At 42.7% G+C, this 25,327-nt stretch overlaps 1 protein-coding gene across 2 annotated transcripts in view; it reads left to right on the top strand.

Moving 5' to 3' along the window:
- Positions 1 to 1,049: 1,049 nt before the first annotated feature.
- STK38L (serine/threonine kinase 38 like) overlaps positions 1,050 to 25,327 on the top strand; it is a 50,714-nt gene continuing 26,436 nt past the window's right edge. Inside the window, exon 1 of one of the 2 annotated variants that reach the window (XM_055711665.1) lies at positions 1,050 to 1,201. The gene's annotated coding sequence lies outside the window, so the exon portion shown is untranslated. Of the gene's footprint in view, positions 1,202 to 1,286; positions 1,555 to 25,327 lie in introns of those variants that run through there. The other variant, XM_055711666.1, reaches the window with a different exon arrangement.

The raw sequence follows: 25,327 nt of genomic DNA, 5'->3' as shown, positions 1-25,327 counted from the left end.
GAGCTCCTAAGACTCTCGTCTCTATATAAAGACTGATAAGGTAAAACAACTTAAACGCAACTGCCAGATAAGTCCTCTTTGTCAGCATCTATCCTGAAGTGACGACACTAGGACAAATTTTCACTAGCTTCCACACGCTGCATGTGGTGACAGAAGTGTAAGATGGTTGTACTTTGTCACTCTCCCAATCTGAGCGCTAGAGCAGGGGTCCTCAAACTTTTTAACCAGGGGGCCGGCGCACGGATGAAGTGGCAGGCAGTCATCTGCGGCTGCTTGGTTTCCCCCCCAACTGCCGGCGGGGGGTTCTGTAAATACCGGGGGCCGGATTGAGGACCCTGGGGGGCTGTATCCAGCCCATGGGCTGTAGTTTGAGGACCCCTGATCTAGAGATTTGCCTTCTACATAGCTGCCTTTGAAAGACATCTGTATCCCTGCACCCCTGGGGTAACAGCTTCCCCCGTTAAGCGCTGCCGCTTTGGTTTGTGACCAGGTAGCACTAAAACCAAAATGGGGTTTCACTGATCTTCTGCCTGTGTTAACATCCTCACCATCCTACCTGGGTAGTGGGACAGACAGATACAAAAGCAAAAGGCCTGACAATGCACGACCTCCAGTTAATTCTGCTGCCTTCTGCTTGAGCACCGGGGTGCCCATGTCTACTCAAGGCAAGTTTCACAGTGACAGTGCCCTCCTGACCGCAGGGTCTCCTCAGTGAACCTCGGCACCACGGCCTGCAGGGAGCCTAGGGTGACGCCGGCTGCGCGGACCCAGGCGACAGGCACTCCCTTCGGCGCGCGGGGAGCCGGGGCAGCGGCTGCGCTCCGGGAGAAGCCGCAGGCGAGGCCGCTCGCTCCCGGCCACCGCTCCTGGGGCACTTTCGGCTGCTCCAAGGGGGGCGCAGGGGCAGGCCGGGCGCACGGCGGACGCGGGTCGCGCTGCGGCTCCCGAGGCACCTGCCTGCGGGGCGGGCAGGGCCGGGCCGGGCCGCGCCGCGGCGGGCGGGCGGGCGGCGGCAGCAGCCAATGGCGGCCCGGTTCGGCGGCGCCGGCCTCTCGCGAGAGCCGCCGAGTAAACATCCCTGGGCCGAGGCCCTCCCGCCGCCCTCCTCCTCCTGCCATTAGCGCGGGGGAGGGGGCAGTGCTCGCAGAGGCGCCGGGCGCAGGCAGCGAGTGGGGAGCCGGCGGGAGGGCGGCGCGGAGAGGTGAGTGCCGTGGGGAGCCGCCGCTGCTCTCCGCCCCGGGGGCGCCCCTCGGCCCATCCCGGCCCTCTCCCTGGCGGCGGCCGGAGGGGGGGGAGCGGCGTTCCCCAGGCGTGGTGCGGAGGGAGAGTGGACCCCGTCATTGGAGACTGGAAATCTCCCTCTGCTTCCCCCTCCGCCTTCCTCCCCCCCACCGTGAGGCAGCAGGAGCAGCCATAGCCGTAGAGTGTGAGGGAGGACAGCCCTCGCCCGGCTGCTGCTCAGCGCGGGGAGGAGGCGGGAGCATCGGGGGTGGCTCTCGGCTCCGGAGCCGCCGGGGCAGTTTGCCCGCCTGCCGCCGGCGCGCTGCCCCTCAGGTGACTTCTCCCCCTGCCCCCAGCGGGCGAGCCGGGGCTGCCGCCTCCCGCCAGCGGCACAAGTTGCCCGAGTTCGCCGGTCTCCCCGAGGGCGGCGCTGGGGGTGCCCTGCCGCGACCGCCCGCCGCTCCATCCCCCGGCAGGGCCGGCGGCCGAGCCAGCGGGCGGCAGGGCGCCGTGGGCTGCGGGGCTGGCGTGGCGGGTAGGCTGGCGGAGAGCCGGGGGCGCCCCGCGGGGTGGCGGGGGCAGGGGCTGCGCTTGGCGGGCGGGTTCGGCGCTTAGCGGGGCGGCAGGCGAGGTGGGGGGTGTGGGTGCCGTGCCGTGGGTCAGGCTCAGGCGCGGCCGGCGATCGTGAGGCGGTGTGGGGTGTACCCGCGGTGATAACGTGGCTTTCGGGCTCTCCTGCCCTCTTTAAAAATAAACGAACAAAGGGACGACGTTACCTCAGTAATGCGCGCTTTAAAAGCAAACAAAACCTCACAAGTTTCCACTCTGGGACGAACAAATCCACAACCGGCTTTTGTACCGTTTCCCCGAGCCAGAGGGGGTCTGGATCGGGCCCGCGGTCTGACAGCCCGGCCCGTGCTCTGCGTCTTTAGGCGATTCACGGTGACGAAGAGAAAAGTTAAACTGAAGAACTGTGACATGTCTCCTGGTTTTGTTTGGTTTTAATTCGTTTGAAACGTCTCCGCTTAGAACGACAGAGTTCACATGCGTGCTAAAAGGCTGCCACTGTGCGCACCCGATTTCCTGTTGCAAAATCCAGAATAGGAATAAATGAGCCTTGATGTAGCCTCTGAATAAAAAGTAATACTGAAGTTTGACTTAAAAAAATCTTCCAGGATGTGTGGTGGGATATACTCCTGTTATTTTGCTTTTACTTGCTCTTTGCTGAAGAGCAGTGAAATTTATTTTGGAGACCACAGACGTTGGATTTTGTCGTGTACGCTGGTTCAGTATTTTGATTACGGTTTGAAGTAGAGGGATCTTGTTTGTGAGCATATGTAATGCTAAAAAATCTCGCTCAATTGTTGTGCGTGTTCCATAAAAGATGTCTGAATATACACAGAAATGTTAAAACCTGCTTTCATTCCTTATCCTTTAGGAACTTAGGGATGAAAGAGTATCAGTGTTGATTTTACTCTGAGCAGTTAACTGAAATGCTAGCCTATAGGCTACTAACCTGAGAGGTGATGAGCAGTGGCCATGCTCATTGCATATGAGAAATTTCTTCCTGTATCTAATAGAACTGATGCAGTTTTACCTTCTGTGCTATATGTAGGCATGTTTTCCTGCTTTTGTTGAAAGATGTCTAGGATTAGGAAGAGTCAAATTTGTGTAGCTCTGTGAAATGGAACTCAGCTGTTTTGTTGGACGTATAAGTTCAATTTAAATATTGTATTCTAACAGAGCTTAAAATTTTCTGATATTATAAACATTTTATTTCTCAAATACTTCAGGGGAAAAGAAACCCCCAAACCACTAGCTAAACAGAATTCAGAAGCAAATATTTACAGTGGGTAGGAAACTGCCCCCACCCCTGAAGTTACTCTTTAAAATAAATAAATAAAAAAACCAAAACCCAAACCAAACAAAAAAGAAACCCCATACCCTGTCATTAACTTCTGGTGGACTTGGACCAGGTCCCTATGCTCTTGGTGTGCAGTGAGGGAGTGTTCCTTGGAGAACAGAAGTTTTGGATTTCTGTCAGATGATCCATTGTGGGCTTGCTTGTGCAAGCAAGCCTTCGGGAACTGACCTCTGAGGGTCTGATCCTGTTCTTGGTGGAGTTGCTGTGGGCCTGTCATGGATTGGACTGATAGGGGATAGTATGCTGTATAGCTTCTCACACGCTTGGGTGGGGTTTGCGTAGCTATTGTTTTTCAGGACTTCTGTGTAGCCTCCTTTTGGCTCATCTGTCTGTGTGCCCCTGAAGCTTGAATGGTGGGTAGAAGTTTTTATCATTTGAGTTACATGCTGTAGTTTGGGATCTCTTGAATCCTTTAGTGACCACAAGGGGCTTATTCATAGTTTTAGAAGCACTGGTTTTGTCCACTGTAACTGTCTAGGCAATGGGTTTGTCTTGGTTTTAAATCTTATCTTCTCCCTATAAATTAGGTTTTCACTCAGTCCATGTTTATTCTAGTAAAAATGTTCTTCTTCCCACCAAGTTAAAGCTGAGAGTTACTTAAAAATGCAAAGCCAACTGATAAAACTTCGTGTTCTAGGGGATGCAGGGTATACATGTAAGTTACAAGTGAAAGAATTACTTCTCTGAATACAGTATTCATCAGCACAAAGACTGCTAAGCTGATATTATATGGTAAATGGTTTGCTTTTAGTCCCCGAGAAAGAGGCATTATGTATCTTACGGTAATGACAGTTAACATAAATCAAACATATTATTGTCTACAAAATCACTTAATCTTCCTCTTATTCACAGTTCATTTCAACATATAGCTGCACTTAGAGCGTACCTGTCACCAGTAGTAATTGCATTACTGTAGCATGCAAATCTGGGTTTGATAAATGACTGAAGTCTAATTCTTCAAGATGGGTCAATGCAGGATTTTTCAAAGTCTGGTGACTAAATAATGTCTTTTGTTATGCAAAAAGAAGTAACAGTGAGGGTAACCCAATCTAATGTTACAGGGTATGAATTCAAGGAAGAGTTATTTAGTGCATGGTGTGAATTTATGTGGTGAACTGTATTTAAGGTGGGAGATCTTTCCATGAAGGATCAGAAGTTAGTTGTTGCTAAACACAGAAGAGTAGAACTCACTACTTGATTGGTACCAAAAGTTCCACAGCTCTGCAGTCTAAAACTGCAGAATAAATTTTGGCAGTCCCACTGCTCCTGCATCTGCATGAGAAAACAACAATGTTTTTGTTTGACAACAATAAAACCAAAACAGGAACTGGAGGCGGGAATTAATTTATTGGAAAAAAATTATTTTCATTGTCATAAATTATTTGATCAGTATGGGCAAATGGGCAGTTGTCACAGTTAATACTGTCTTTTACTTGTGAAATCAGGTGATTTTGTGAAGCTTGCATTAATATCTCAACACTTTGTAGAGACTTAGAAAGCCAAAGGCAAACAACAGATTGGGAAAGTGTATTAATCTTTATGCTTAAAATACCTTGTTTTCTGATTTCTTAGTAATTTTGGCATCAGATTTTACATTCTGGTTTGAACTGTAGATTTGGAACTTAGTTTGTGATGTATGTCTTTTTATCTACAGACTTGCAATTTGTTAGCTGACATATGGTTTTATGGGAGTTGCAACTGAATAGAATATGAGGAAAGCAGATATCTAGAATTTTTATGTAATAAACTTGCTTCAGAAGACTACTTACATGAGATTTTGTTTGTCAAAGGAACAGTTGACTTCCTTACTTTTACTAGTGAAGGGAACAGTGGTTGATGAACATGGTATTCTGGGTTTATGGGATTGCACAAGAGTGAGAATCTCCTGAAGCAGTAGAAAGAGACACAACCATTCACCTTTTAGTAACAAGGAGCAGACAATATTAAGTAATAGCTTGGTGTGAGCAGGTGCGCAAACAAGTTGAGTTTATTATAGATGGCAGAATGAATGGGAGGGAGGAAGTAAATGGATAAATCAGGTCAGTATGGGGAGAGGAATTGTGTTTAAAGGAAGAGAGTTTATTGTATTGCAACTTAGATTAGCTATGTCTTTTATGTTCCAGAGCTTGAGCCTGTGATCGCTGACAAGCTGTAGAGGAACTGCAGACTTAGCAAAGATCTTGGCATACTGGAACTTGTCAAATTTCCTTCCACAGAAGCGGAAACAAAAACCTTTTTGTTATCTTTGGACAGGTGAAAGGCAATAGCAAAAGGTCTCACCGTGTGTAATAAAGATAGCACTTTACAGTTCTTTGAGAGTACAGTGTGTAATGTCCCATCAAGTAGGGCAATGCTAGTGCATATATAAAATGTGCCAAGATGTTTTAGCAGGTAAATCTCCTTGTAGTAAAACAAAACCAAGCAAACCATGCCCCAGATGATTAGAAAACTTTAGTCAAGTGGCTACCTTACTGGAAATAAGTACTTTGTTTAGGGCCCTTTTAATGAGGTGCTATAGTAGAATAATGCTTATGAGAAATACGGTGTTGCTTAAGTTGGGTGCAATTAAAGTGAAGATACTGGGTCACACCAAGCCATAGGAGTTACAAATAGTCAGTCTCCATATGCAGGAGTTTAAACTGAGGGGGGAGTGGAATTAACCGTAACTGTGGCGAGACACATGACTACCCTGAAGCTACTGCTAAGAAGGATGCAAACAGCAAATGTAAGCTGCTTGGTGGAAGCAGCTTGCTACAGGTGGGGAGTTGTGTGTGCTTAGGGGGGCTCTTCTGGTTGTCCAAGGTTAGGCTCCATCTCCCTGTCCCTGATGCAAGAGAGAGTGAGACAACTTACCTAGCACAGCTTGTGCTCTACCATGAACTTCTGTCAGTGTCACTAGGAACCTGCACAGAGGACAGATGTCCTCTTCCTGCCAGACCAGTGCCAGTTTGGGGACTTTTGAGTGTGCTCTGTGGGAAAAGGGTTTTCTAGGGACAGTGTTCATTTCCAAGGTAGATTTGCTTCTGCCATGTACGCAAACCTTGAATTTGCTGGCACTGTTACCAGCGTGAGCTCAGTCACTTGTGGGGGTCCACTTGAAAGTGGACTGTTCCCGCAGATCACTGTCTTCTGCTACGTGTTTTCCAGAATGAGTAGAACTGAATCTAATATGGAGAGGCCTGACAAAGCTGCCATGTAACATCAGCACAGCTATAGCTTCACTTGGTAGAAAGCCTCAGTGTTATTATGAGTGCACTAGTAAAAGAAGAATGGATAGTTAAATTCCAAGTAATATTTCGTTGTCTTCAGGAGAGCTGTTCTGTACAAACCAGCCAATATGTGGATTACCTAGCCACAGAACCCGCTTACCATTCTTTGAAGCTGAATTTAAGATTAGCCATCTTAGTTTTCCATGTGTCACAACTGAGCACACAGTAGAGGGTGACAGGACATAGGTGTGGTCTGGTATCTCCCCTTTATTTCTCAGTGCAGAACTACCTCTTTGGCTGGTTAGCTAGGTCTGAACCAAGATGTGGAGAAGGCAGGAGCAGCTCGCAGGCTTAAGTGTTCTACTCCTTCCCATAAAAACTGAAAAAACCCTTTCCTTTCAGGAAAAATTCCCTTTTTCCAGATTAACCAGGTAGAAATAGCAGACCTTAGTCCAGTGGCATCAGGCTGCTTTTGTCTTGCTTTGTATGGTGGGAAAGTGTTTACCACAGATATTTCTTAAAATTTATTTTAAATATGTTTTTGCAATAAATAGTTGCATGATGTGTTTCCAGCCCTTCCCTCTCACTGGTGCCTTATAAGGGAGGTAGCCAGGACGCCAGCCAAATATCAGCCTGATGAAAGAATTGTTCCACTTAAAACGTCACTCATTTTTAGCATGCTGAGTCCTGTACAAAGAAGAAAGCTTGTATTAGTAGCTCCACAGACAAAAGTGTTGTACCGCATTATTTAAAGGCAGTTGTTTCTTGAAGTTAAAGATAACTGGATTATTCTGTTTTGTGGTACTTGGTGTTTGGCAGAGCAGGAAAGGAGAACAAATTCAATCACAGGATAAGGATTTAATGGGAGTACCTGTTTTTACAAACTGTAGAAACTGAATATGAAGAATGAAGTCAGCTTAACAATAATTAAAAGCATAATTTAACAAGCTCTAACATCTGGAACTATAAGGGAATTTGTGTTCTGTGCATGAGCTCTGTGGGACGCTAGGCAATCATACAGCAATGAAAGACATGGCTGTTACATGTTTGTAACAATTGTTAAAAACTGTTAAAACACATTCCTATTTAGTGGAGTAATGGCTTTTGGTCAACAGGTATTTGTAGCAAGTACACTTTGAGACTTTACTTGTCAAGTAAGGTCATCCTATGGTACAGATCATAATAGTGGAGTGTCTTGGAAAGCAGTTGAGTATATCACAGTGATTTCCAACTGTCAAGATGAGTGAAAGAAAGCAATTTTGTTGCTTCTGGTGTCATTAACATGCATCTTTGTCACTGGGTTTTGTTGGGTTTGTTTGTACTTGGTTAGTCCACTAAAGTGAGAAGAGCTCTGGTTGAGCAGGCGAGTTGATACGCTTTGTGACTGACTTGCCATATTTCACTTTGGTGCATCAAAAATTTTGTGTGCCTAAAGAAAATTTCTCTTACTAAATTAAGCTTCCTGCTTACAGTTTAAAACTTATTTCCTTCACTTTGTGAAATTAGTTACAGCATGAATCTTGGTTGCTGAAATGCTGTAGTAAAGGAATTATTCACATTAAAGTTGGGGGGGGAGCGCAAAAAACCCAACCCTGATTATATTATAACTACGATTTTTCAGTCCTTTCACAATTTTAACAGGTATAGGTAGCATCTTACAAAGTAATGACTAAGGGCAGATAAGCAAGGTTTGTTAAAACAGGAGTTCTCCATAAATTCAGCTCTCAAATCTCTTGTGAGCAAAGTATATACATGACCATTTTCTATTGAAATGTATTAGGAACAGGTTCTCTTCTGGTTAATTATTGTATGGAGACTCTTTCCCAACTCTGTACTGTTCACTTTCTCAAGGAGTTTCATTGAACAGAGTAAGAGAGTTCATATAAAATACATATTATGGGAGCATCTTAGCCCACTGGTGCTCTGGTATGGTGGCCTCACTGCTCAGTTGCGTAAGTAGCAATTAGAAACCTTTTTGTGGCTGGTTTTGTTGTGTTTGGGGTTTTTTTTTCTCCTTTATAAAAAAAAGTAATTGTATGTTAAGAGCACCTGGAATAAATCTTTTGTAAATTGATTATGCTTTGAATTTTTTCCAACTAGAAACTGAGTGAACTTTATTGTCAGGCAAAATGACAATAAGGTGAATAAAAACCTGTAGAGCAGAGACTGTTTTGAAGTATTTGAAAAGCCTGAAGTGCAGAATACAGACATTAAATCAGGGGGATCCTCATGGGGAAAATAAAAATGTGTGTGTAGTATAAAACATGAATATAATTGACCTTTAGTATCTGCTTAAAGAGATACATGTGGAACTGAAGTCAAATAAAGCTCCCCCTGATATTCAGCTGAATCTGAGTGTTACAGCTGTCTCTGAGGTTAAGTTATACAAGCCATGGAGGGGTTAGACAGCAACAGAAGTTGAGGCTGTGGTTCTCAAGTCCAGTGAACCACAGGCTACTGTCAAGCCACAACACTCCCAGACAACCATGCACTTTTGATTAAAAAACACTTCTGTCCCATTGACCAGCCACAGGCTGCTGACAGCGTCTGTGGACCACGGGTTGGAAATCATTAAGTTACAATGAGCTGTGGTATTAGGAACAATAATCTCCAGAAATAGTTCTAGGTAAGAAAATTAATTGCAGGTAATTTATTATATGATTTTGAGAAGGACAGCTTTTAAATGAAGGGAGATAAAGATCTGGAAAAACAAAACTAGTTATTTTGGTTTGGAAGATGAAAGGAGTAGAGAAAGGGGATTCCTTCTTCCCTCTGTTAAATCTTTTTCCTCTCCTTTTCTCTCCCAGCCTTTTTCTCATGAGCCAGTGATAAAGGGAAAAGAACAAAGTGGAATGCTTTAGATTTTCAAACTTTCCTGGCAAACCTTCAATAAAATTGGAAATTTTTTTAGCTGCTTCGTTACGTTGCAGCATGCCCCCACTTCTTGACCAGCTCTAGTTCTCAGTAATAAGCAGTGTTTACAGGCAGCGTTCATCCATTCCTTCAACATGAAGGAACACACTGAAGTCACTGTGAGCCCCAGGTGCACAAGGAAATGCGAAGTTGTCTCCAAAGAGTTGAGGCCATGTAGCTAAGGTAGTGTTTCAGAACAAATACATCAGGTGAAAACTTGGATTTCAGCTGTGCTGGCATGGTAGTAATATGTGGAAGGATGGAGCTGTCCAGGTGAGGATCATAGTATGTTTACCAGCTAATCAGTTTGAGCATGTAAATCTTGGCATTTCCAGAGGGTTGGTTACACCTGGGGTGTAATTTAGATGCAAATAAACTTGTATCAGAGTTTCTTGTGACAGGAATGGTGGTGTGTCCTCTTGTCTTCCAAGACTTACTGCTCTGGGTTTTGTCATGATGAGGTGTGTGAAATGGATGCTGTACTCATACAATCAGGCCCCCCCGGTGGTGCTGTGAATCTCAGACTGTGGATGTGTTAGTGGGCTAACCAATATGTGGATTTTCAAGTTGACAATATATTGCAGCTCTAATCCCAACTCCTTTATCCAACATCAGTGGTGCTGATATTATTGTAGGGTGACCTAAAGGAACTTTCCACTCGGTTCTTCAGGAGGCATCTGAATACAACCTGCCATGTTCCCTGCTATCACAGTGCCACTTGCTCTAAGTTGATACTGAAAGCGTTGTCTCTCACAGCTGTGGTTCATTCAGAACTCCAAAGTCTTAGGCTTGCACATGGATATGTTTAAGCCCTATTTAATCCCAAAGGGCACCTGATTGATGCTAACTGCTTTTGCTTACAGACATGTAAACCAATTGTGTAGTGGTAAATGAAAAAAGAAGAACAAATTCCTTTCAGTGTTCAAAACCATAGATGAACGTTGTATCGCCCGAACCTGAGAGAATTTCATGTCTCTGAATACAACCTGACCTACACTACTGATTTCAATTGCTGCTTACGGCTCGTGCTGCAGCCTGGCTGACAGAATAACTTTGCTGAACACCTTTGCTGGAGATCAGCAAAGAGGTTCCTTGGAGCCAGCCAAAGTGCCGTTGCCTTCACCGTAGCTTGTCACCAAGATGCAAAACTCTGGCTGTGGTGAGGGTGCAGGGAAAAAAGGTACTTGCCCATTATCTGTTTAAATAAGCAAAATGACATTCTGCTTTGTAAAAGAATGTTTACAATCAAAAGCAACATTTAGAGAAAAAACATTAATAGATACATCCATTTTTTTCATGCGTACTTTTGATCACTGCATTTAAAAGGATTGAAAGACTAGTGGAAAGTAAAAAATCAAAAAGGAAGTCATTATGAGGTAACTGGGGAAAATTGTTATATTGTAGTAAAGATAACTAATTTTAGCTAATCTTCCCTCTGCCCTCTTTATTAAATGCAGTAATATCTAGAAAACAAATTTCGGTTTTGTTTGCAGTCCAGTGTCAGTTTCAGATTTTGACCCCCAGGTGTGGGATGAGCTGGTGGTGTTTAGGGAGAAAAGGCTGCAAGAGAACTGTGATGATGACTTTGGTTATACTATTTCTCTCCTTTATTTTTTTTTTTTTTTAAAAAAAGGGCAAAAACCCACAAATGAAACCTGTTAAGTGTTCTTTGTATTTTTTTCCATGTAGAAGCTTGCTTCTGAAACTAGTCCTGACAGTATCTTATTTCTATTTTACTGTAATTTTCTCAGTCTGAGAAACAGAACGTAAATGTATTTTCTTGGTTCTTCTGCCTAAGTGCTCTGAAGCAGTCAAGTCATCTTTAAGGAATGCTGCCATACAGACTAAGAGGAGGAAAGCTCTGTATTCTTACTTAGGACCTTAGAGAGTGATAGTGAATCTGCATCTGCCTCTGCAGCTGAAGAATGCAGTTGCATGATGAGATTTTCTTCTGTCATTGTGGAATCTTAAAGCCCTTCTCCTCCCTCTCTTGCCTGCCAAGGCAAGGCTGGACTTCACCAGAAAGATGTTGGTTAAGTAAGGTCCACCCCCCCAACCCCTTCTCTTTGAATCATAAAGTAAATCCTCTCCAGATACTGCAGACTAATAAACCACAGTAAGAGCAGTGCAGATTAAGCTCCATATTTGTCTTGGATGGAAGGCCAGACTTCTGTCTGGAACATCTGAATCGGTGCTTTGGGTGCAGCTTCCTTCTGTTCAGGAGTGGTGATCATCTTGTCAACAAAGCATCTGGTTTACAAGATGAAGTCACTTACAGAAGTAAGCTCTCATCATACATGCTCATCTAGGGAGGGAAATAAGGACTTTTTTCCTTGTAGTATAACAACTGCTACACCTGCTTATGCTTTTTCCTCCTACTTTCTCCCCTCTAGGTAGATTGGGCATGTAGTTTGTGCTTGACCAAGAGAGTAGGGTTTGTAACAGAAATAAAATTTGGCAAACCTTACTTTTTACAAGGAAAGCCGCACTGAATGAATTCTCATGGCTTTCCAGATTAATAGGATCTAAATTAATATTTGCTGATAACTAATGTATAGATAAAATAATATTTTTTTAAATTCTTGGCTTCCTTTGGTACCTCAGCCAATGCTGCTTCTAGGCAAGAAGCCTCTTTTGTTGATACAAAGATAAATCTACTCATATTGAATTTGGTGTAAAATGCTCACCAATTTGAGGGAGAGGGGACTGATAAAGCATAATCCAGCCTCCATTTGTGGATACCTAGGACTTCTTTTTTTTTTTTTTTTTTTTAAGCGATAGGCAGAGAGAATATATGAATGTACCAAGATCCTTTTATAAGTGCCTTTTTCAATATTGAAAGATCTGGTGCTCTTTGAGGTACCAACCATATTTGACTTTGCATACTTCAGAGCCATGGTTTAGTCACTTTAGCAGCTGTTTACAAACCACCAAAATCCAGAAGGCTTTCATCATCTTTGAATGAAAAACATTATTTTCTGTCAACTTTGCATCTCTAAATTTACTAAGCAGTACCAGTCCCCTAATATTGTGTTTATATTCAGTTACCCTGTGCCATCCAAATGCAACAAAGTTCACAATAATGAATGTAATTGATTGGGGTTTTTTCCAAAACTATTGCTCTGAATTGTATTTGTGACATGTATGCTTTTGCTTTCTAGCAAACTTGATTCACTGGGATCTATATGATGTTTTCTGTGAGTGTGGGGATTTATTATGAGAAATGAAGATTTATGTTTGTGATCAAAGATTTTGTTGACATACTATCTGTGTCCTCTTCAAATTACTCTGTTCTTAAAGCAGAGTCTAAAGTACTGTTACTTTTTTCTTAATTTTCTGAGTTTGCGTTACTTCCTTCATGCCCTTTTATTGGCAAGAGACAAGGCAAATATTCCTAATGACGTGATTATTAGGAAATTGAGTGGCTTATTCAAGGTCAGCCTATGTTTGTATGCTAAATTTTCTTAAAGAAGAATACTTGGGAGGTGTTAAACTTTTGTTGGCTCTGGAAAGCAGAAGTGCAGTGAGCATGTGGGACAGGAATATTCCTGTTGGCTGCTTTTCTTTTGCATGGCTCTGGCTTGTTGGGAGTCAGTAGGTCTTGGGTTTTCCTACTGAGAAAGTGTGGGGTTACATGTATTCCTTAAAGATATACATAGATTAGTTCATATTTTGTAAAAGCACACTGGGATACTTTCACCAAAGATGCTAGGTAAAAGCAATTAATGTTTTGAAGGAACGTGCTATTTTTAGGGAGGATAATTCATTTTGCCTAGTCTTATTTGTTCAGTCCTTGGCCTTTAGAATGGTATCAACAAAGGAAGTGACTCTTACAGATGCTTTTGTGATGTGGTTCCTAATTTATTGAGAGCTGGACTGAGATCCATTGACTCATTTCATGTAAGCCATCAACAAGCTATTTCCAGTTATTGCCTGGACCAGGCCTTTCAGCTGAAAGATGCCATCTCTAACTGCCAGCCATGCTTCACAAGAAGCACAACAAACTCACATTACAAATATTTCAATGTTATAATACAGCCTGTGAAGTTTTGGCACTTACTTGGCAAAGGATGTCTCCAAAGAGGTATTTTTAGCAAACACTATATAGAGAGCTTCAGATCTTCATCTTTTTTCTTTGTGGAGAATATTTTTTACTGTGAAGTGCCCAGAAGTAAAGGATGTAAAAAAATTACAAGATGCTCAAACCACAGTTGGGTTCAAATTGTCTTAAGTTTGGTGGGAGCTGGGTCTATCCACATTAGACAGTTGCCTGGTCTTCCTGTGCTGGAGTTGCTCTGTGGTGCAGATGGGGTTGGAGGACGGATGCCACCTATTTTGTTTGCTTCATTTGGCCCTTGGATCGTATTTTAACTGTAAGACAAGTCCGTTTGCTGTAGGACTACTATTTGATGAGGCTGGCTTTCTAAAACAGCTTGAGAAGCCTGTTATAGACATGGCCAACAGTTACGTGCTTTTGAGATGATCAGTAAAAGCAGACTGCTAAATCCAAAGGTTAATTCTAGGTACCTGTACCATAATGAGACTTGGCATGCTATTAGCTGCCAGGCAGGGTTCATCTACCTAGCCTTGGGTGCTGAAAATTGCCCATCCAAGCCAGTCATCTTAACCATCCTTTGTAGTCAATGGAGATGGAAAAAGCAGTAGGAGATATTTGCTTCTACCTTCTGCAAGGGTGACAATTTTAGGACTCTGCCACCACGGCTGGTAGAACAGAGGTTAACATCTTTTTCAGGAGAAAAAGATGGGTACAAACAAGGCCCTGGTTGACTTCCAGTTGTGCAGCCTCGAATGCACGTAAACACTCTGGAACTGCCGTGTGACTTCTGAGTTGTTTCCTATGGCAGCTGAAATTTCGACAATGAAATCTGCTAACTTCACCTTAGTAAAATATCCCTTCAGGTGCATCCAAAAACTTGTGAGTTCACAGATTCCTTTTGTTTTGCCAACAGCTAGTCAGAATCCATTTGTTTTTCTCCAGAAGAGTGTGAAGAATGTGCTTCCTCAATAGCAGCTGTGAAAGCCCCAGGGCCCCATGTAAACGACAGTGTAAGTAGGTAGAGCTCCTCTGCAGTTGCACTTCTGAAAAACCCTGGGCTCAGGTCAACTAAGATTTTTTTTTCTGTTCCCTGCTGTAATTCTAGCTTTTTCCCATGCTTCATTGTGCCATTTAGTGTTAAAAATAAGATTCCATAAAACATTTTTATGTTCCTTAAGTGCACATTTTAATTTTCAAATGTGTATCTGTATGAAGGCTTGCCAGAGAAACAGCTTGTCTTTCCCCAGTGCTGACCTGATCTGACTGTAATACTAAACTCAAGGTAAGAGTTGACATTAATGCAGCAATTCCATGTCTCTGCTCTTCCTTCAGGTTTCTGGCAGCTTTTGCAAATTACACTTTATGCTTCAGATGCTGGTAAGGTGCTGCGTAGTTGACTTGGTTTTAATTATTTTTTATTTTGGTGGCTCTGATTAATTTTGTTGTGCGTCATTTTCCCCACTTCTAAAATGAGATTGAAATTGCCCTCATATTTTGAGAACTATGTGGAGGATGCTATGTAAGCCTCTGTGTTATCTTGGATCTATTTCTGCTACTAAGTATGTGGACCTGGAAGGGGTCTGTTCCCCAGGCCACTGTAGATACTTGCTATAAGGCAGGGTTCTCCGGTCAAGTTCTTCCCTTGGTCATTCACCTTCAAAGTCTTCCCAGGATTAAGCCTGGGTTCATTTATTTTCCTTCATAGTCAATAGTGATGCAGTTGCTGACTTTCTCCGTACCAAGATAACGTGTTAAGTTTCAGTTTTGCAAGTACCTCAAGGTCTGGGTGGAAAATACTTTAAAATGGCAAAACATAATTTTCTTCAAGGCTGGAAGGAAGGTACATCACATAGGGAAGCAGAATAAAGCTTGCAGCTCCAGTTCGTTGGAAGATGAAGATGCTTTCTGGCATTAACAGGAGGAGAGCAGCTTGAGGCTGAGGAACAGCCTCAAGAGACCCTTTGCAGCTTTGGGCATGCTGGGAAGGGGGAGGGCACACCTTCCCTCCCAGCGACTGCCAGCAGAGCAGCTTCCCTGTGCCTCCAGGATTTGCTGAAATTTCCATAATTTACTTTATTACTGATTTACTTTGCAAGATTTTACTCAAGGGGACGGAAAAAAAAATAGACTAGCCTCCAGATCTTGCTTCCATTGCTGTGTTACCATCTTCGAGCTGGGGAGAGTAATGAAATTTTTATTATGCTTCTAGGCTAGGGAGGTATCAATTGAGGCATAATCTGTGGAATAAAAAGAGCTAGTTTTTGCACAGACCTTTTCTGACTGCAAGGGATATTCTAAAATAAGGGATTTCACTTGGTTTGCTTTCTGTAAATGAGTACAAGTTGAAATGTATTTTTAAGACTCAATTAAAGCAATAATTAATCATCGGAGGGATTATAGATGTAAATGTCTTTTATTCTGTACTAATACTACATTACCTCCTTTCTCTTTATTTTTCTAATACCCTTCATATTTTCAGAGGTGAAGAGAATGTAGCAGAGCTTCCTAGTGATTGGTGAAATTGAGACGTATTCTCTCTTACCCTGTGTTTTATCAGTGTGACAGCCTACATTCCTGACATTGTGTGGCTTTACCCGGGAACTGGTAAAACTTTCCAAATGTCTATTTATCAGTGTTTTAAAAGACAGCTGATTAATGTTATTTGCATATGAGCAACAGAATGTGTAAACATTGACTGGGGAGTCATTCAAATGAATGCTTTCAGCTGGATTCACAATAGCAACGTTTCACCAAGGCTGAGTGTAGCTCAACTTGGAAAAGTTATCACCAAACTTGGCCACTTGCAGTACATTAACATCTACTTGTCTTTTCTGTTGCCTTTTGCCATATATTTTCCTCCAGCTTCTGAAATCAGAATTAGACTTCAACCCTGTCCTTGGAACAGTGAAAAAATTTCGGTTGCTTATCTTGCCACACACCCTTTCAAACCACAAGATGCAGATTAATGCCTCTTCTGCAGTCGACTGTAGTGGTTATCTCATCCAGTCTGATCGAATGGGCAGCACAGAGAAGTGCAATGACAAGGCAGGGGCCACATGTCTCCTGAGTTTTGGGACCAGGTTAAATAATGAGTTTTCAGAATGAGTTAATAAATAATTTTTAAATACTTCTTTAGCATCTTTCCTCTTAAGAGCCCAGGTTCAGTGCATGTGAACTCATTAAGCCTCCTAACATGACCTGCTAGGTACAGAAATGATATGTTTGTTTTCATGTAGGGTAACTGAGGCACACCCTAAGTATGTTTTTTTTTCTTTCTTTTTTTCTGTAGGGTTTGTTTTTGCGCATGGGAAATAAAATAGAATCCAGATCCTCTGTTACTTAATGCAGTTTCCTGTGTTGTACCCACAAGAGTATCCTTCCTTTGTACATACGTAGTCTGCAATTAGAAAAAGAAAACTCAAAATATTCACGATGTCAGTGCTTGCATCATTGGCAAATACCAGGAATTTAATGTGGTTTTGTTCTGCAGAAAGATTTGTTCACCTCAAGTCACCATTAGAGGTTGTGTTAAGGATACCTTCGCTGGTAGCTATTCTGGTAGAGTCATTGAGTAGAATGAGAGGAGACATGTTAAGGAATGAGTGAGAAATCAGTGGGCCTTTAGGCAGATGTTCTTGGTGTGTTACTGTAGATCAGGTACCAGACTTTGCTCTGAGTCCATGCTCTTGGCATTCTTTGGGTGAGCATAAAATTATTCAAATTCAAGTACAAATTATGTCTGTCTACTGCATAGCATAGACTTCTGCTCCATGTCAGCGTTGCTGTTCGAGCTTGCTTGTCAGTGTTGGTCTTTGTTCAATGTACAGGAACCAAGCAGCGTTCCAGGAGGACCACTTGGTGTGGCTTCTGAAGCAAGCGAAAGCAGTATGTAGTAGGAACCCTTCCTGGTCTCTGTAAATATAGCTAGGATTATTCATGAAGAGTGCAGCATATGGTACACTGTCTAGGAGATACCTGTTCATCACAATTAGCCTCACCATAATGACTTTCATCAAAATCAAATTAATTATGTTCGGTATTGTTGCAGCCTGAAGTAAAGGAGATGTGAGAAACTAGTTATCTAGTTATAGCCTGTCTTTTGAAAGCTTGGCAAAGCTGTCTGCTCCATCAGCCAACTTCCAAATGGAGCCAGCAAAAGTTAGTGCAAGAAGAATGTGACTTATTAGTAAGAGTTAACATTTGTTTAACAGTTCTTACCATTAGACTCTGGGTTGTATGTTGTACCCAATCTGATAAAACTGGCCACTGTGAAGAGTCCTGTCCTCCCACTGCTACCAGCGTATCCAGGCCCTCTTGGATGTAGTTCAAATTCTGGTGCTGGCAAAAGGGCCAGTGCTTTTCTCCCCCTTGTCCTCTGTACCCATCCACGTTTCATTACTCCACTTTCACTGGATTTAGCAGTTGTGTAGTTGGAGGGTGGGACAAACCAACTTGCCGATCTTATGGAAGAGTGGTGCTCTTTTTGACAAGAGCATGGGGCTGGTTGGTAGCTCTAGTTTTGTCAAGCTGCTGAGTTCACCTAACACACCTGTGCCTGCAGCTGCATTGTTGGGAAAACTGTAGGACTACATGGCCAGGACTGGAGGGATCAGTGCAAGCGAGAGGGAGGGACCCCTCTCTCTAAGAAGAGAGAGACCTGCATTGACACTCTTTGAAACAGAACTTGGCAGCAATGTCTATCCCTTTTTGTGTAAGGGCCTTGTGCATGGGGCCCATCCTCACAAGGAAACATTAATGTTAAATAATATTTCAAGAGTGGAAATTATCTCATGCTTCCTACGGCTTATTTGGGTTTTTCTCTGGTTACTGTTTACGGGAAATAGCTGGTTGTATCCAGCTTGTCAAGCAATTCAGGTCACTGCCTGAAAGACTTCTTTATTTGCCGCTCCACCAGTCTCCATCTTTACACAATGTTTGCACTAAACTGGTATTTCCATTCAGATTTCCTGCTGGTAACTCCACTCATCTTTGTCTCCACTTGGCAGATAAAGAAGTGGAAGCATAGTGACAGTCACCTTACAGGGCAATAGAAACTTAGGCCTTGAAAAGGGACAGTGAGAGCCATTCTGCAGGAACACAAGTGTTGCTTTTCCTTCTGCTTTCCTGTAAAGCCCATACCTTTGTATGAGCTGATCTGTGTTTCATGCAGAGTCCTTCTGCTGATGAGTCTTGCTCCTTTTCTCGGGCAAGAGCATGCGTAGCCCTCAGGGCATGCTGCAAGACTGTTCTGAAGGCTTTCTTGGTGGGAAAGGTTTTCTCCTAGAGAAGGTGTCATCTTGTTCTCTTCTTCTTTCATACAATTTATCTCGAAAGTGCATGAAACTGGGCTTTTTAAGATACGTTTTTTTAAATCTGGAAATTTGCCTATTATTGCATGATTAACTATAGTATAGCAGCTATGTACAGCCTTAGTATCTTACAGAAACTTTAGCAGATATCTTCTGTTCCTTTCCCTCTCGCTTTATCTTGCAGCTGGATATAGCCAGAGCTTTTACCCACACCCTGCTTTTGCCTGTCTTGTCCTTTAACTAGGAAACCTGATAATAGAATCAAATCTCTGAGATTAATGTAAAGGAAAACACCACCCATTCTGAGTGAGCTTTCCCAGGCCAAGATGGGAGACCGATGTTTCATGGGAAACGAATGCCCATCACAAACATAATAATCTTTCACCTAGGGCAAATTTTTTTATTTCTTTCTTACCCTTCTCTTATCTTCCTAGAAGAGTGGATATGTGATTGTGTAGGAGGGATCATGTATATATACGCATAGCCATTACAAAGCACTCCTCTGGTCACTCTTAGCCCTAGAGGAGATGAGCAGTTGGGATCTTAAGCAATAGGCTGCAGGAAGATTCTTGGATTTCATGAAGGCAAGGCTGTTTTGCTCTATACCCAAACCTGTAAATCTCAGAAGGATAAGCCCCAGCTACCCACTTGCAGTATATTTTTGTTCTCAAAGTTATATACGTATGGATACAGTGATATGTATGTTCTCAAAGTGATATAAGTGTTGAAATGCCAAACCACATTTGTATTGACTGTTCTGCCCTAAAAACAGTCTGATAATAAGGCAGAATGGTAATGCTTTCTCTTTGCAGTTGTCGTTGTTATCGCTGTAGGGATCAGATACTGCCATTACATTCTTCATGAGGTGATATTTCTTTCTCCACCTTTGGTAATGATGGCCAGAACTCCTGATGGCTTGGTGGTAAGAGTATGGCACAGTTCCATCCGTAGTGTTCCAAATCTGCTTCCCAGCTTCAGGCACTAGGAAAGTGGTACCATGTATTCCTCTCTTACATCAAGAGACTGCAGACATCTTTTCATATCTCTGTATCCTTGACCTTATCAAGGTAGTCTGTTTTATGTGCCAACAGCTGTTTTCTGCAAAAATCAGTTAAAGAAATTAATTGTTGTAGTGGGATTTTAATGGGTAGACACCTGTTCTGCAGCATTGCATGTACTAACAAGATGTACTACCTGCATTTGCAGCTTTTTGAGGCCAGAGGGATCTGTTGTGTTCATTAACCCTGACCAGAGGCATTGCACAGACCATAGCCAGTCATTGATGTTCTGCATCTGATTTAGCAGTCAGCTCCTTTGCTGCCATGGACTTACCGTGTGTAATTACAATATTTAATTTGATTGGTGTGATCTAAAAAGAGCCTAGCAAGAGTCAGGGATTTGAACATAATATCAGTAAAAAGAAAAACAAACTTAATGCCCTCTTCTCCTCCAGCATTCTCCAATGCAAAAGTCCCTCCTAGTTCCCGAAGGTGAAGCCCCACTTGGCTCCTGCTTCCCTGGGCTCCTTAGAAAACAGGCTTTACAGCATGCCTAAAATTTTAGTAGAGATTCTTGGATCAAAGCTGCTAGTTCAAGGAAACTTTATGCAGGTGCCACATAAGAAGCTCCTCCTCTTACTCATCTGTCCTAAGTGGTGTCTCTTGGCCGTGAAAAAGCCAGGTGTAGAGAAATCCCCTGCATCTGAATCTTACTTTTGGACAGCTGTATGTTTTTTGGAATGAGGCATATCTTTCAGTAACTAAGGACAAAGCAGACTTTTGTCATTGACCTTGCTCTGTTCGTAATTGTTTCATGATCCAAAACATTGCAGGGAAATAGTTAGCTTGGGCTTTTTTTATGCCAGTTAATTTAGAAGATCTTAAAACACTGTTGTCTTGAATATGCCTTGATGCAAGTACCTGCTAAAAGCTGAGAAAATGCTGAAGTGTGCAGGAATGCAATTACTTCAGTAGATGGAAAAGCTTCCTGTTTTTAGACAGTTCTAAGAAGGCAAAGATTTGCAGCTCTATGAAACTTGGGGAGAGTCAGGAGAAAGGGAAGATACAAATGAGCTAAAGCAAGCTATGAAATGCCATTTCACTGCACAACATTGTTAGCTTTTCAGCAAGCTACTGATTTCTCATCGCCAGTAAATTAAAATGCATCAATTCAGATGCTGTGGTAAAACCTGGAAGAGAGGGGTGGCTGCATGGGACCGTAAGTCTAGTTTCTGCATCACGTCTTGTGCTTCATTTAGTTGCCCAGAGTGCTGTCCTCAGCTGACCTCCCATTTAGAGCACTCCTTGGAAGACAGAACAGTGTGTGGATACACCAGCATCTCTATTACCTTCCTGTTCCAGGTTTTGGCCCTGTATCCTTGCTGATGGAGCAGAAGTACAACCTCTCTTACTTTCTCCTCTCTCTCTCCCGCTACGTGAGGTTCGTAGAGTGGGTGGGTGAGTCCTATCTTCCAGCCACACACATGGACAGTAAAGCAATTTGAGTGGGTACTGCTAAACCCCAAATGACTGGATTGTCTTAAAAAGCCCACTGTAAAGAAAATAAAATTAGTTATTTGAAAGGACTGAGCTCATGAAGATTTTGGTATGTCATTGCAAGTCATTCAACGCTGTGTGAGTGTTCCAAGTACAGAATGTCTCAAAATGGACTCTTAACTTTGGGACAGAGCTATTGATAGTAAAGCATAAAGAATGTAATTGTATTGCCAGAGATTGAGGGAAGTGGAGCTGAGATGGAAGTGACCTTATTAGTGGTCATTTCTGTTTCTAAACTTTAGGTAACCAGTCTCCTTGTGCTAGTGGCAGCAAAGGTTATGATGTTTGGATCAAAAGTTTCTTTGCTACTTGAAGTGGACAAAAGATTAAAAGGAAGAAAACAAAGGCATGTGTTTTATATAGGTGTAGATTTACACAGTTTATATTTATACCCACATACATACAAGTTGTTGTATATACTTACACAGTGTCACCCAGCACGTATCTTTTCCCGTCAGGGAAATGAATTTGTGTTGCCAGCTGTGCTTGCTGCTGGCTGAAAGTAGCAGAGAACTGAATCACAGCTGCTGTTCATGGGAGACTTCTGCTGCTCAGCTTCGTTGAATAGCAGGAAATCCTGGAGTGCAGCACAACTCCAATATTCAGGTTTTATTCCATATTAGGAAATATTTCCTTATCATTACTGCGGGTGTGTTGGAATGATTTGTGAGATTAATTTCTGTGAGCCAAATTAAAAGACGGGGCCCTGTCACTTCTCGCTTTCGGACAGACTCCATGGGAAGGCATGAACAGGCTCAGCCTGGGGAAGGGCAGCCCTTTTCAGTTGATACAAGTGAAACCAGCGTCACCAAAACTATTTTAAAAGAAATTGGTTCAGCCTGGTGTGGTTCCTCAGTCTGGGTTACGCAGCTTCTCATGCTGGCACAAAGCGTCGAGTGGCAGCAGGAGAGAAACAAACAGATGGTTTGATGGAAAGTGGGACGGCTTCTTTCAGAAACAGTACCGGCTCATGCCAGCCTGCAGTGTGCGCACAGCCCTGGCCTTTGCTGAGGGAGGAACCAGGTGGTGTTTTTTGAGAGGTTTTTTGCCTGGTCCACTCAGAGCCCCTCCTTGACATTTTTGGGTACGTAGAGGTTTAGGAGTCTACCTCAAGGTAGGAAAGTAACTTTCTCCATTTTTAAAAGCATCTTTTACTTGGGTGCATTGGGTGAAAAGCTCTTCTGGAGTTTAGGGGGTATGTTGGAGCCAGCCACTGATGCTCCGAGTTGCTCTCTGGACCTTGCTGTCCCCTGGGTTTCCCTGGTGTCGGTCCTAGAAGTGCAGCAGCCGCTAAGGCTGCAGGACCCATGCAGCGTTTCCATGCCCAAGTCTTGTGTGTCTGTGAATGTCTCCTCAAGGTTTTCTCATGGTTGTGGGGGTCGAGCACTGGGAGTGTCCACCCTTTTTGGTTTATGAGCTAGGGCCAGGCGAGTCATGGAGTGTTCTCTGCTTTTAGCTGTGACTATAATGGGCAGCTCACCCAGACGCTCCATGGGGAAAGCAAGAATGACTTAAAATGGCTAAAACATTTGAACATCTTTTGCTTTTAAATAGCAAAGCCTGTTCTGACAGGGCTAATTTTACTCAGTTTCTTAGTGCTCCTTTAAATAGAACAAATGTAATTCATTCTGTAACTTTAGCAAAACTTAGTAGAACATAACACACATTGGGGAATGAATAACAAGCTAAAGGAAATGAAGTCTATAAATGAGGTAAATGAAATGCTAAAGTGTCAGTGATGTGTTATTGCAGTCTTGTTTCATTTTCCCTTCTCAGGTGGGAACTCTTGTAAAAACTGGAGGGTGTCGGAAAGATCTGGTCTTGGCAATAATGTCAAAGAGGAGGAATCTGCATTGAAGTATCTGATTTGTTTTATTTGGCAGGGAATGTTGCTTCCCTCAGGTAGCATATTAAATAAAATAGGGGCTTATGAATGGTGATACTACTGAAAACATGAATTATGTAGGAACATAATATTTATTTTTCTGAAACACACCCCAGAGCAGTGCTTGGCAAACATGCTGATCTAATAACTATGAACTTCAGTAACAGCAGTAGGGCAGCTAACATCATCTAGATGCCGGCACAGGAATATTAGGTCAAAACCTATTGAGCTGAGGGGGGGGGGGGGGTGTTTATGGACAAATGAACAAGGCTCTGTTCTTAATATGGAAAGCTCTCTTTAGTGATAACACAAGTATTAAGATCAGGCTGCAAGAGTTAAAAAATACTGGTCCATAAATTGATGTAGATTGGAGTAGCAGAGTTTTCTTGTTTGTTTGTTGCTCCAAGACTTCAGGATCCTGTAGTGTTTTGTTTGTTTCTGGTTTTTCAAAAGCTTTGGAATTAAGTTGAAAGTGGGTTATAGAAAAAGAAGGCAGGGAACCTCTCCACGAGGAGGTTCAGTATAATCAACTGGATGGTGAAAATATGCACGGTGCAGTTGCCACACTTGTGCTAGCAGAACTGTAGTGCAGAAAGCAATTTCCCTCCAGGCTGATACCACAGTATGACCACTTTCTCCTTCTGTTTCATCACTGGAACTATCAGCTCTTGTATAGCATTTTTATTTTTGCTTTCTGCCATTCAGTTCTGCCATTTTGCAGTTCATACCATGTACAGTTGCATGTCTCAGAAGTTGCTCAGGGTGCCTGGGTGGTTGCTGCTCCAGCTGCTGCTCCTCCCCTCGCTCTTGCTGGTATGTCACACCACCTTGTCCTGCTGAGCCTTTGGTTGCTTACTTCATCTGTCCCTGCCCACTGCCTTTTGGTGTGAATCATACTGTTATTTGTGTATGGTGGGTAGGTTTTTTTATGTGTGTGTATATATATCCTGTCTCTCTTTAAGAGAATCCAAACAATTTATAGAGACAGCAGGGCTGGCGCTCATACTTGAAGCCTTGCTGTATCCATGCTGCTTTTCTAGGTGGCACTTCGTTTTTTTAAATATAATCCTTGTCAGCAGTAGTTTTTAGTGCCTGGTTTTGCAAGTTGCTTTGCTGTGTTGTCTGTAAGGAGCCAAGCAACGTTACTAAGTCCGCTCTAGCTTCTCACCCAGAAGAGCTCCCTCCCGCACTACGCACGGTGGTGATAGCTGGCGTTTCTGAAGGTACTCATTGAGCCGTATGCGTTTACTTTGGAACAGGTCTGGCACTAAAAGCCTCTCTCTCCTTTCTCTTTTACCTTCTAATTCTTGAAAAATACCATTTGTATACTTCATAAGCAAATTGAATGACAAAATGTGTTATGCTGAGAAAATGGGAACTTTGAAAGGCAGAAATATGTTTCAGTATCTGCCTTACCCAGAGGCTTTCATTCAAGAGACAGATTTCCTTGGAATGTAAAAGGAAACTTTATAAACTTTGCAGTTTTACCCTTTTTACTGTAACAGCCTTCCTAATTGCTGGGCTTTAGGGGCATGCTTGCGTGTATAAATGAAAATTATTATCAGCCTTTCTATGAAATGACGTAGCTGTTTTGGGAGGAAGGATTGATGTTCCCTGTCCTGTTGAATGTGTATGTACCTTTACATTTTAAATCCAAATGAGAGACCCAGTGGCATGATTGATGTAAGTAGCATCGTTCTGTCATGTGGAAAAAACTGTGCTTTTCTTTCTGAGAGTTATATGTGGTGTTTGCTCCCTAACTTAAATATGCACTAAGTAATGAGTCCAGAGTAAATTTATTCTAGGGCTGCTGTGTAATTATACTACACTCACGGTTTCAAAAATGAGGATGATATTTCCATTGTGTGACTTAGGTCCAAATTAATTTGGTAGTATAGATCCAGCCTTATTTAATAGTAAGAACAAGCTGTATGATACAACACAGTTGTGCAGAAGATTTGTGCATAAAGAGACTGACACCTTCAAACCCGTTCTTACAGAAGCCCAGTCGTGATACCACTGTTTAACTGGCACAGACTTGCTCTTTTGCTGGCAATCTGTGTAAGAGAAAGCAAGAATTGATCAAATAGATTACTGTAGTATCCTGAGAAATGTGAAACTCTTTAATAAGGAAGATAGCTGGAAAGGTTGGTTTCAGTTTTCACTGCGTGTGGCATACTGTCACATACTTTAATTCTCACTGAAATGAGAAATCATTGAAAAAGTAAATGTGAACAGTTGGAAGAATATGTTA

Source organism: Falco cherrug, chromosome 5 (genome assembly GCF_023634085.1).
Source record: "Falco cherrug isolate bFalChe1 chromosome 5, bFalChe1.pri, whole genome shotgun sequence".
NCBI classification, from domain to species: Eukaryota; Metazoa; Chordata; class Aves; order Falconiformes; family Falconidae; genus Falco; species Falco cherrug.
Note: the sequence above shows the minus strand (reverse complement) of the source record. Positions and strands in the feature narration are given on the sequence as shown.